The following is a 13,594-nucleotide window of genomic DNA, read 5'->3' as shown; positions in this document are numbered from 1 at the left end:
AAATAAAATAGTTGCTGTGTTAGTCAAACAAATAAATTCGCAACAAATTAAATTTTCAACAAAATAGTTACATTTTGAACCAGTGAGGTGAGTTTTCAACTAAAATAATAAATCTTAAAAAAAATTAATTAAAAAAAAATTACATCAACCCAAAAGATGACTTTTTATTTCAAGAAGATCAACTTTCTAAAAATGGAATAGTTAAAAATATAAACCAACGAGCTTAATCTTTGAAATTCATAAATTTTTAACAAAGTACATTAATTTTCAACAAAACCGCGGAATTTTAAAACCAAGAAGACGAATTTTTAACAACGTGGGTATAATTTTAACCCAAAACTATGATTTTTTAAACAAAACAGTTAATTTTTTTACTAAAAAGTTACATTTTTGTAAACATAGTTCAATTTTTAACAATAAAATTCATTTTCTAAGGAATAGTTTAATTTTCTAGCAAATTGTTGGATGCTTGACCAAACCAGATTAATTTTTTAACAAACAGTTTTTTTAAACAAAATACATGTATTTTAAGCTAGAGAAGATCAATTCTTGGCGAATCTTTAAAAAAATGTTAACAAAAGACCCAAAAGATGATTTTTTAACCCAGAAGGTGACTTTTCCTAAAAATGAAATGTTTAAAATTTCAACCGGTTTTCTTCTCAAATTTTTAACTTTTTAGCCACTTTTTACGTATTAAAGTAATCAATCATTTTATCTTTAATATGATGCATATAGGAAATTTGAAAAATATTACAAATATCTGTTTTATTTCAGAAAAATATATTCAGAAAAAAGAAAGAGATTATTTAAAAATGTATTGTGACTGTCTGTTATTTATTATTCGCGAAACCCTTTTTTCACTTATGGGGTTTTTATGGGTCCTTATAAAACAGACTTATATAAGTGATATTTAAAAAGTAATATTTTATTCGTATTATATGGCTTATCGTGTAGAGAAATGTTGAGTTTCAACTCGATTAAGCTAATATTGACAATTCTGGACAGAATTTACAAAAACGTCTTTTTATCTTATGTAATATACGTGTTAAACTTTAATCAGGCTTGCACCACCTCTAAATAGAACTTCGAACGAACCAAAAAACTGGATTTATTTTGGTATGGAGACAAATAAATTTCTCTGCGATATGGATGAAAATTTGAGAGAACAATTTTAGACCGCCCTAACATTTATGGCCAAATGTCTAACAATGACCCTGTTAGACGAAGAAGGTGTGAATCTCGAAACAATAAGGGTACGTGGGTTAGCTTTCGGAGATGATAAGGTTATAAGTGGAGAATTAGCTAAATATAATTTTTGGTTGAACCAAAAAAATGGACTTATTTTCTCTGTGGATTCGAAGAAACTTCCGGGCGATATGGATACAAATTCTAAAAAAAAAAAATTGTCCAATGCATTATTGGACCACTCTACTCCACAGACATGAGAAACCTACGCATTCATGCCAAATATTGTAAAAAAAAGTTTGAAGAATAAATTGCTCTGTATATTATATTCTTAAAATAAAAATATAAAGTCAAATGTTTTTGCTAATGAGCATGTTAAACACAATATAAGTTGGCAAGAGTCTTAAATAAGCAGTTTAGTGTATCTGCATCAGTTTTTAAAACAAGCGTATCTTTGTGTTCAATATTAATGAACAATGAGCACGAGTGCTACTAGATTTATCAGAATTTGTGTTTAATCTTAAGTTGTTTGAAAATGTTAACATGTTGATAATCTCCGACTCATACTGTTTTGATGGCCTGACAGATACAAAACGCGATGGACTAAATGAAACATGAAGATCAAGTTGTACTCGTATTGTTACCAGATCAAAGTCACGTTCACTCACAATTTTGTAGGTATCACTTGCCGGGTGTGTGAATAATGCAGGCTAATCGCTCTTACAAGTCTTCCTTCCTAAAGTCGTCTTTAGCCTCCGGGACGAGAGGGTAAGATTTCTAAATTGGATTTTAGTACACAGCCGTGAGGTTTCAACTTTTCAACTGGTTAATTATGCAGATGCGAGTTCGAAACGTCACATTGTTGTGTTCTGGGCTGATTTTAAGTAGTTACTTTGTTTTATTCTTCCTCGTCGTTATAATTCCATTCAAATAATAAATTCAAGAAAATCATAATTATGTGAAAGAAATTTGCTAAGATGATGTGTACATGTTGGAAGAACGAAAGATGAACGACGGACGAAAAATGCGGAAAGAATGTCCGCGGAAAGAACATCTGTGGACAGAATGTCTGCCGAAAGAATGTCTGCGGAAAAAATCTTCGTCGAAAGAATGCCTCCGGAGAGAAGATATACGGAAAAAATGTCTGAGGAAAGAATGTCTGCGAAAAGAATGCATGCGGAAAGAACTTCCACCGAAAGAATGACTACGAATGTCTGCGGAAAGACGATCTGCGGACAGAATTTCTGAGGAAAGAATGACTGTGGAAAGAACGTCTGCCGAAAGAATGACTACAGAAAGAACGACCGCCGAAAGAATGTCTGCGGAAAGAACGCGTCGAAAGAATGACTACGAAAAGAACGTCCGCCGAAAAAATATCTGCGGAAAGAATATCTATGGAAAGAACGTCCACCGAAAGAATGACTGCGTAATGTACGTTCGCCGAAAGAATGTCCGCGGAAAGAACATCTGCGGACAGACTGCCTGGTGGAAGAATGTTTGCCGAAAGAACTACTGCGGAAAGAACGTCCGCTGAAAGAATTTCTTCCAAATGAAGGTCTACAGAAAGAATGTCTGAGGAAAGAATATCTGCGGAAAGAACGTCTACCAAAAAAATGTCTGCGGAAAGAACGTCTGTCGAAAGAATGACTGCAGAAAGAACGTCCGCCGAAAGAATAACTACGAAAAGAATGTACGGTGGAGTAAATGACACCTGAAACTGAGACAGGTCCAGCATGACACACAATCGACTGCCCATTTTCAAAATCTACCAGTTTTTTTTTACGGGAAACTTTAAGAAAATGTATGAACCCTTGAAAAAAAAGCTGAGTCAGCTGAGTAGAGTCAACTTATTGGCTCGTGATAGCTATTAAATAGAGGGTCTTCGCTTGGAGACCCCTGCTTTACATTGTGACCTTGTGAGACTCTTCACCTGGGGTGATCGCTAGAGAGATTGATCAGCGAACTGGGTCGGATCAGTGTTGCTAAAAGAACGTGTTATTTAAATAAATAACACGGGAAAAAACAATTTCCGACAAATGTTAGAGGAATCTGTTGATATTAAGGGGTCGCACAAAGTGTTTGAAGTTTCCCATTAACATTAAAAAAGTCAGCTTTTTGAAAATATAGTATTTAAACGCGATATGTTACAAATAATTCAGTGTTTTAGTACATTTTTAATAATTCGTCAGAGAATACGAATCCATCCTAAATTTTAAGGGTCAATGACTTTAAATCACTCCCATGGGTCCCCGAAAAAAACCCCATAAGTGACAAATTTGAATTTTACTGAAAATTGCGGACCGTAAACGCCATTTGAATGTCTTTATAAAAATAATAATTAATCGGTTATTTAAGAATAACCAGTCATCTGTTCGCTAATTTTAAATAATTTAAACAATTTTATTTTGTTTTCAACAATTTTAAACAACTTTAATACGCTTATAATTTTTTTATATAAGTCATGAGATGAACGTATTTTCTAGACGTTATGGGTTTTTAACTCAATTATAACAATGACATCATTGGTTTAAAATATTAACTTCATTTTATTGTTAAAAATTCATATTTTCGGGTTGAAAGTTTAACTGCTTCGTAGGAAATTTTTTCTTTGGCTTGAAAATTCAACTATTTATAACACAAATAATCTTTTTAGTTGTAAATCCGTTTGTTCTATTCAAATAATAGGTAATTATTAATAGGTAATTGTATGAAAATTTTTAATTTTTTGTTAAAAAATTAAACTTCTTGGTCGAAAATTCTACTATTTGTTTAAAAATTTATGTTTTAGTCAAATTCATCTGTTTTAATAATAAATTCTTTTGTTGTTGGTAAAATGCTTTTTTTCGGTTGAAAATTAATCTTCTTTGGTTGGCGATTAAATTTTTTTGTTTAAATACTTTTTGTAAATTAAATATTCGACAACTTGGGTAAAATTTGAAATACTTTGATCAAAATGTATTTGTTAGGTTAAAGGTTCACATTTTCTGTTTGATAACTTTTCCATTTTTGATTAACAATTTTTTTTAGTTGAAAAAACATCTCTTTGATTAAAAATTAGACTCTTCATAAATATTGTTTTTTGCTGTTGTTGAAAAAACTGTGTTTTTGGTTCAAACATTTTTGGCTGAAAATTGGTATTTTTTAGTTAAAACTGCAACTATTTAATGGAAAAATATACTTTTTTGTAGAAAAGTTATCGTTTTGGTTGAAAAGTAATCTGCTTAGTTAAAAATTTAACTATTCTATTAAAAATGAATTTATATGGTTCAAAATCAATAATTTTAGTTAAAAATTAATTTTTTGTTTGGGTCGAATATTTATTTTTTAACCGAAAATTCGAATGCTCTATTTTTGTTTAACAATTCATCTTCCTTAAATAAAAATTCAACAATTCCGTTAGAAATTTGGTTTGTTTGGTTAATAATTTATTTTTCAACTAAAAATGTAACTATTCCAATTTTGGTGAAAAGTTGATCTTTTATAGTTTAAAATTGAATTAGTTAAATGAAAATTCGTCTTTTTTGTAGAAAAGTAATCTTTTTGGTTCAAAATTCATTTGTTTTATTGAAAAGTGATCTGCTTGGTTGAAAAATCAACTTTTTGTTTAACGTTTAATTTTTTAATTAAAAATTCTTAATTTTAGCCGAAAATTCATTTTTTGTTTGGATTAAATATTTATTTGTTTAACTAAAAATTTAACTATTCTATTTTCGTTTAAGAATGTATTTTCTTTAATTGAAAATTCAACTATTCGGTTACAAATTTGGTTTGTTTCGTTAAAAATTCTACTTTTTTGTATAAAAGTAATCTTCTTGGTTAAAAATTAATTTTTGTTGTTAAAAATTCATAATTTTTGCTGAAAATGTAGTTTTTTTTGGTTAAAAATTAATTTTTTAGCTCAAAATATAACTATTCCATTTTTGGTTTAAAACTGATCTTCTTTAGATGAAAATTCAATTACAGTGAAACTCTTCTATAGCGCCGATTTTGGGGCTGACGTTGGGTGGGAAGTAACTCATTGTAGCCCGTTCCGCTTTCGTTTTTTAACACCTGAGTGACTACCACAGACGTCGCAGGCCCCGCGCATAGCTCTTGTTACACCTACCTCTGGCGCGCTGCCAATTCTCGGAAGGCCTATAGAAGGGAGGGCTATTGAAGGGTTTTACTGTGCATAGTTAAAAATCCTTTTTTTTGTAGAGAAGTAATAAATTTTTTTTAATGGACCAGTAATCAAAAGCATTTATTAACTCAAAATAATATCTTCACATATTAATTACCCTGGTCAACACTAAATCATGTTAAGCAACAAAGTTGCAATATTTTTGGATTCCCGCTTTCCCCCTCATGAGTGACAGTGGAATTCCCCCCCCCCCCCATCCTTTTAAGTCATTTTTTGATCACCCCTTATATAAATTAAAGTTCAAATCAAAACGGATGAAAGGTTCCACATTTATTATTTGATCTCAATTTTAAAAAATCCGACAGCCCTCCTTGCTACATTTTTTGGAGATAAAGATGATGGTATACCTGAACGGGGCGTAGAGAATTTTCCCCTTTCAGTCAAAAACTATAGAAAAGGTCGCTTTAAGGGTCATAAAACATTTGTTTCCCTTGCCGCCACTTGGCGGAGAAGTATATTGCGTTCGCTGCTGGGATTTTGAATTGAATTTGAAATCAGGGGGCTCGATTTTATGGTGGCTGGTGTCAAACGCTGTGAAAGTGTCGTTCGCTCGGGCCGGCTTACCGCGACTTGGGTTTCGAATCGGGAAAACCTGCAAGCAGTATCAGTTTACCCCATCTTTCTGTCGCGATACTGATGCGAGCGAACGTTCCTTTTTCAATAGTTTGGATTTCGATTTAGTCCTCAAGATTGTAGAATAGAACATTTCTTTGCTCAGATTGTTTATATTTTTTTCCTCATTGCAAATCAAACTTTTACAACCGTATTCTGCAGCATTGAATTACTTAGGAGTCCTCCATAAACTCCGTTTCTTGATTGAATTTTTAAAGACAAAAATATAATAGCTAAATCTTCAATTTAAAAAAAATACATTTTATACAAAAAAAAAAGAATAATCATGCACTAAGATTATGAATTTATTATTAACCCATACAAATAAATTCTACAAAATAGTTGATTTTTCAACTTTAAAACAGGTGAATTTTTAGTTAAGTACTTAAATTTTCAGCTAACAAAGATAGATTTCGAACAGGAAATGGAATTGTTTGATTTTCAGTTTAAAAATTAATTTTTTAAACAAAAAAAAAAACTAATTTTCAACCAAATGGTTCAATTTTCTAACAATAAGATAAATTTTCAACAAAATACATAAATTTTTAACTAAATAGTTCAATTCCAAAATTACTAACTACTATTACTAACCCAGAAAAATGAATTCTTAATCAAACAGTTGAACTTTCAATTTTAAAATAGGTGAGTTTTTAAGTAAATACTTAAATTTTCAGCTAAGAAGGATACGTTTCTAACAGGAAATGGAATAGGTAGATTTTCAGTTGAAAAATTAATTTTAAAAAAACTAATTTTCAACCAAATTGTTAAATTTTCAAACAATAAGATGAATTTTTAAGAAAATAAATAAATTTTTAACTTAACAGTTCAATTCCAAAATAAAAAGATCAATTCTAAGCAAAGAATCGAATAGTTTAATTTTTAGTTAAAAGAATAATGTTTATTAAAAGAAACTTATTTTCAGCGAAACAGTTAAATTTTCCACTAGAAAAATTAACAAAAAATTAATTAAAATTTTTAAAAATCAGTTAAAAAAAAAATTTTCTAGACAAAAAAAAAGAATTTTGAACTAAGATTATAAATTATTAGCCCATAAAAATGAATTCTTAACTAAACAATTGATTTTTCAACTTCAGAATGGGTGAGCTTTTAAGCAAATACTTGAGTTTTCAGCTAAGAAAGATTAATTTCTAATAGGAAGTACAATAATTAGAGTTTATTTAAAAAATTAAGTAAAAAAAAAATGAATATTTTTCAACCAAATGGTTAATTTTTCAAACAATAAGATGAATTTTCAACAAATAACATAAATTTGAAACTACATAGTTCAATTCCAAATTAAAAAGATCAATTTTAAGCCGAGTCAAGCAATTTAATTTTTCGTTAAAAATAATAACTTTCATGGAAAGGAAATTAAATTTCAACCAAATAGTTTTATTTTCTACTAGAAAAAATTAATTTTGAACAAAAACGATTAATCTTTAACCAAAAAAGGATCATTATCAACCAAGTAGTTGATTGTTCATTTTTCTATGAAAAGGACGAATTTTCAATAAAACACATGCATAAAAAAATTACATTTTAAGTTAGAAAACTATATATACGTTTTAAAAAATTATATTTTAACAAAACATTTACATTTTATACCAAATAAATAAATTTTCAACTCAAACAGATGATTTTTTCAATCAAAAGATAAATTTTTAGACAAAAATGATTTAGTTAAATTATCAGTTGAAAAGTTAAAAAATTAACTTTAATGTTTATTTAAAATTTTATTTTTATGCATATAAACCATCATACTTTTCGTTTAAAAATTCTTCAATTAAATACATTGAATATTGTTTTGTTGAAAATTTGTCTTTTTTATTGAAAATTGAAAAGTTTCATTAAAATTTGTTGTCTTTATCGACTAAAAAATTTGTAATGGTCGAAAATTCAACTGTTTTCTATAAAATCCGCATATTTGGTTCAAAAATTTAGGACACAATAAAACTACTAGGTTAAAATTTTTTGTATTTTGTTAAAAATTTGCCTTTTTTTAAGAAAATAAATTTTTGGTTGAAAATGTAACTGTTTGTTTGAAATCTAATTTTTTGAACTCAAAATTTAACTATATAGTTGAAAATTAAATTTTTTGTTGAAAATTTAAATTCTTGGGTTGCAATTCAACTGCCTTGTAGAAAATTCTTTTGTTTTTGTTGTTTAAATATCGTCATTCACATTTTTTGTTGAATAGTCATCGTTTCGGGTTGGAAATTCATTGTATAAGGTTATAAATTCTCCCCCTTGGTTAAAAGACGAACTGCTTTCTTAAAAGTTGATTTTTTTGGTAAAAGATTCATATTTTCTTAGTTAATAATTATTTATTAAACTGAAAATTCAGCTTCTGTTAAAAATGTATTTTTTTGTTAAAAATTCATATTCCCGGGTTGCAGATTCAGCTGTTTTGTATAAAATTCTATATATTGTGGTGAGTGCGAGGTTCGAAGCATGCGTAAAGAAAGTAGTTCTATGAGTGCGAGGTCTGAAAGAATTTAAATGGTGTGGTGAGTGCGAGGTCTGAAAAATATAAAGTAGTGTTATGAGTATGAGGTCTGAAGCATGTAAAGTAGTGTGGTGAGTGCGAGGTCTGAAAGATATACAGTACTGTGGTGAGCGCGAGGTCCGAAAGTCATTAAGTAGTGTGGTGAGGGCAAAGTCTTAATCATGTTAAGGAGGTTGGTCAGTGCGAGGTCTAAAGAATGTAAAGTATTGTTATGAGTGCGAGGTCTGAAGGATGTAAAGTAGTGTGGTGAGTGCGAGGTCTGAAAAGTGTTTGAGGGATGTAAATGAATGTGGTAAGTGCGAGGTTTAAAGGATGTACAGTAGTTACAAATGAATTTAGTAGACGTAAGCCGTAAGGAGATGCATACATTCAAGGTTAATTTTGAAGTCTACCGCAATTAACCGGAAACATTGGAGTATCGGGCTGTCAACAATGTCAATTGTCAACCTAGACTCTAGAGCCAGGGTCGACCAGGGCATAAGTTAAACTAGTTCTCTAGCTGGAAAGCTATAGGGAAACTATAAGAAACTTGTTTCCGCTCAAGGGAGAAAACCGAGTTTCGAAGACTGGAGTCCCATGATCGAAGTCCCGCGGCGTTGGCTGACACTGTTCATAATTTAAGGGAATCTTGGAGTCGAGGGTTGCTTCGAGGGTCGTGTGAGACACTTTGAGAAGAGAAAAGCGAAACAGAGGGTAAGACTGAACAAGAAGAGGACGAGGGTAAATCTCTGCGGTCGCCAACCCAGTTTCGATAGCCATTTATAAAATCATTAAAAATCGGGCAAAAATAAAAATTATTTTTATTTAAATATACTGAAAATATATTAAATAATTTAATCTGAAAAGGGGGTTGCAGCAACACAAGATGTCTAGCGGTTATTAAAAAAAAATCCAGGACTTTTTTAGGTTTTCCGTAGGGAAAATATAAATTTTTTCAGGTAGCTTTTTTAACAGTGGAAAAATACTGTTTTTTGCTCATTGTTTACTTAATTAAAGTGGAAAGTCACAACGCTACATTTGAAATTTTTCTCGATTTTTCATTTTTTCAACTTTAACAACAATTTTTATGACGTTTTTTTAAATACAAAAATTGTTTGCTGTTTAGAACAAATTAAATTTTCAATACTCTAATTAAATTTTCAACAAAATAGTCGAACTTTAAACGAAACTGTTAAAGTTTTAACCTATGAAGATACATTTTTCACCAAATTATCAAAATTTAGACAAAAGAAATTAAACTTCGACCAAATCAATATTAAATAATCATTAAATTCTCAACCAATAAAATAAATTTTCAATTAAGTAGTTAAAGTTTCGACAAGCGAAATGAATTTTCAACAAAAATGTTGAATTTTCAATTGACATTGGTAAATTTTTAATTTTTAAAATTGATTTGCAACAAAAATAAACGAATTTTCAACCAAAAAGATTATTTTTTAAATAAAATTATGAATCTTCAAGAAAAAAATAATTTTTTAATAAAGTGGTTTAACCTTCACCTACATAATTGAAGTTTTTACCAAAAAGATCACTTTTCAACGAGTAATTCCTTTGCCTTTTCCTTTTTTTTTAATTCAAGTATTATGTTGAAAATTCAACGTTTGGGTTTAAAAACTAACAGTTTTGTATTAAACTGGTATTTTCGGTTCGAATATAACAAAATTTTATAGAAAAGTTTAAGTATTTGGTTGAAAATTCATCTATTTTATTAATTTTTTTCTGTAAGAAGGTCAATGTTTTGGTTAAAAATGCAACCTTTTGGATAAAAACTAATCGGTTTTAGTTGGGGATTCAAATATTCAATTGAAAATTCTTTTTTGCCTTTTGAATCCAAATTTTTTTTATTTGAAATAAAAGTGAGGTTCGTTTCTGACAAACCAGTGTTTCACGTAAAAGATATTTATTACTAAAACAAATCGAAATTAATGATTTTTTCGGAAAATCAGTAGCCGAAAGATGAAAATGTGAGGAAAATGTGTTAAAATATGTAAAAAAATTCAAGAAAAAAAATTTTCGAGCAGTTGCACGTCATTTTTAATTTTAACTGAACTACAGTCAGGATAATTAATTATTTTAAAAAATTATCTGAGTTTAAACTCCAACAATATTTATTGAATGCTTTCACTGAATTACTTTTACAAAAAGTCATGGCCTGGAAAATACAAATGTTTTTAAGATAAATACAAAACAATTATTAGTACAAACTGTTAAATAAGATAAAGACTAATAAAAAAAAATTCTTTCATTTTTAATGAAAAAATTTTAAACGTTTTAAATGTTTAAAGGAATAAACTATCGAAACATTTTTTAAATAAGTAAAGTCCAGTTATTTGTTTTACATAATTTCAATTATTGTTTTTATAATTATAAAACTGAGTCATGCTATTATTTTTGTACTATGAAAATAATTTGTTTTAAGATGTTTAAAACGTTCCAAAAATGAGATCTTTTGCAAATTTTCCAAAACTTCTAAATTCAGCAAATTTATTTTTTATTTGTTACTTTTTTGTTATTGTTCAATAGCCAAACTGTGAATATAACAAATTCGCAATAATGTTTTAACCAATGGGTATTTATTTTGAATTTTCAAAAAAAAAAAAAAAACAGCAGAATGTATTAACCGATTTTAAAGAAACACTTTTTGGACTTTTTTCAGAGGCCAATATTATATTAAAATATTATTTTGCAAAATTTTTAATTAATTTCCTGTTGGGCACACATTTAAAGGCTCAACTAAAAAAAAAATAATAATTCTTTTAAATTTTCTAAAAGTCAAGCCTTTTTAAGATTCTAAATATTCCTTTAAAGAGCTCATAAATCGTCAAAAGGTGCTTTCAGTAAAAAAAACATTTAATTCAACAACTTCAAGGTTGAAGATAGATTGAGGCTGACGCATTCGGATAATACTGGAATTTGAAAAAAAAAAATTATTGCCATTTTTGAGGAACTTGCTGGTAATCTTCAAATGATTGTAAAACATGAAAACACAAATTTTTAGTCAAACTGTGACAGAAGTCGTGTTTTACTTTCAATATAGACTTTTCTTGAATTTTTAATTATTTAATTTTAATAATCAAACCGAAAAATGGTTAACAGTTATTATCTTTAAGTTAATTATCAGTTATTAAATTTAAAAAACCATTTTGCAACATTTTTATTTAATTTTCTGTTGTACGTAACACTTAAAAAGATAATAAAATAGAAACTAAATAAATGGAAACAACTTTTATAGTTTTTTGTATTCAAATCTCTTTAAGAATTTAATTTTTGCCTTTGAGCAAATCAAATCGAAAAATTAAATCATTAAAAGGATGCATTTTGTAAAAAGACATTGAATTTATTGAAATTTTTTCAATATTATTTTAATTTATTCTTTTAAAAATAATTTAATAACAAAACTTGTAGGGAGGGGATTTATATTTGAATTTTAAATTCTTCACTTTTTATTAATTTAACAAAAAAATCTGTAAATGATGAATAATTAACTGGAATACTTGAACTTTCGACCAAAATGAGGACTTTTGAAACAATAAGATTAAGTTTCAAACAAAAATATTATTTTTTTACATAAAAATACATTTTTTAAACAAAATACATGAATTTTTAGCAAGCTACTTGAATTTTCAATTACAGATGACAAATAGTCAACCAAATACTTGAATTTTGGAAAAAAATTTAACATAAAATCGGGTAGTTACAATTTTGTTTTAAAATTAGATATTCAACAGGAAAAAAATTAATTTGTAATAAACAATATAAATTGCCAACAAAAACTAAATAATTAAGTTTTAAATTGAAAAAATCAGTTTTTAACCAAAGAAGAAGTATTTTCTACTAAAAAATATCACGTTTAACGAAAAATTTAATAATTAAATTTTTAATAAAAAATCAATGTTTAACCAAAGAGATGAATTTTCGCCTAAAATTATGAAATATTGAACTAGAATAATAGTCACATTTTCAGTTTGAAAAAATTTAAATTTTCAACTAAAAAAGAAACAAATTTTCAGAAAAATAGTTAATTTTCCGGCAAAAAGAAAATTCTTTTTCATCCAAAGAAAAAACGACTTTTTAATCAAATAGCTCATTTTTCAAACAAAGAAATAAATTTTCACTTGAAATATTAGATCTTAAACGAAAAAAAATTAATGTTTAACAAAAGAGTTTGAGTTTCAATCCCGAAATTTTATTCCCAGTCTAAAAGATGATTTTTCAAAGCAAAATTTTTAAGGAAGGAAATTAACTCTTGAAGAATCAGATAATTTTCAATAAAAAATCGATTTTTTAACCAAATACCTGAATTTTCAACAAACTAGTTTAGATTTTGATTTAAAAATAACATTTTTAGTAAAAATGTTTAACTTTTAACCAGAAAAGATCAATTTTCAAAAAAATGTAACAGTTAAATTTTCAGTTGGAGAAATTAATTTTCAACCTGTTGAATTTTCAATTGAAATAGTTTAATTTTATACCAGATCGCTGAATTTTCACCTAAAAAAGAAAAATTTTCAACCAAAAATAGAATAGTTCAATTTTCCACTTAGTTAAAAAGGTGATTTACGGCAAATTAGTTATATTTTCAAAAAAAGATGAATTGTCAACTAAAACGATATATCTTCAAACATAACATTAATTTGACAATAAAGTTTAGCTCTTTACAGATATCATAAAAAAATAGCTTTTCTATAATTTTAAGAATCCAAATATTATAACTGATATAATTCCAAATAAAAAATATTATTTTTTATAGAAAATGTCAAGATTCGCAAAAAAAACAACAATTCTATCCATATTTTTCACAATTAAATTTTTTCTGGCTGTCACTTCTCACCAATTTTTGAAAAATTATTACGTTTTAATAAATGATGGATTATTTTTCCCGGTAAAAACATTCTCTGTAACTCTATTGTTTCTCATTTTAAAAATACATTTTTCTATGGCTAAAATCGATAGAACAATTTTTTTTCGAAAAACATTGTTTAAACAAATAATTATATTTTAACATTGGAAACAGTAGAGTAGTAGAGAATGTTTTCCCGGGAAAAATAAGCCATCATTTATTAAAATGCAATCATTTTAAAAAAATTGGTAAGAAGCGACGGTCAGACCAG

At 27.7% G+C, this 13,594-nt stretch overlaps 1 protein-coding gene across 3 annotated transcripts in view; it reads right to left on the bottom strand.

Annotated features, from left to right (window-relative positions):
* The window catches only part of LOC117167712 (forkhead box protein P1), a 421,480-nt gene that overhangs the window by 264,149 nt on the left and 143,737 nt on the right, over positions 1–13,594 (bottom strand). The window lies entirely within an intron of this gene.

Source organism: Belonocnema kinseyi, chromosome 2 (genome assembly GCF_010883055.1).
Source record: "Belonocnema kinseyi isolate 2016_QV_RU_SX_M_011 chromosome 2, B_treatae_v1, whole genome shotgun sequence".
Lineage (NCBI taxonomy): Eukaryota > Metazoa > Arthropoda > Insecta > Hymenoptera > Cynipidae > Belonocnema > Belonocnema kinseyi.
Note: the sequence above shows the minus strand (reverse complement) of the source record. Positions and strands in the feature narration are given on the sequence as shown.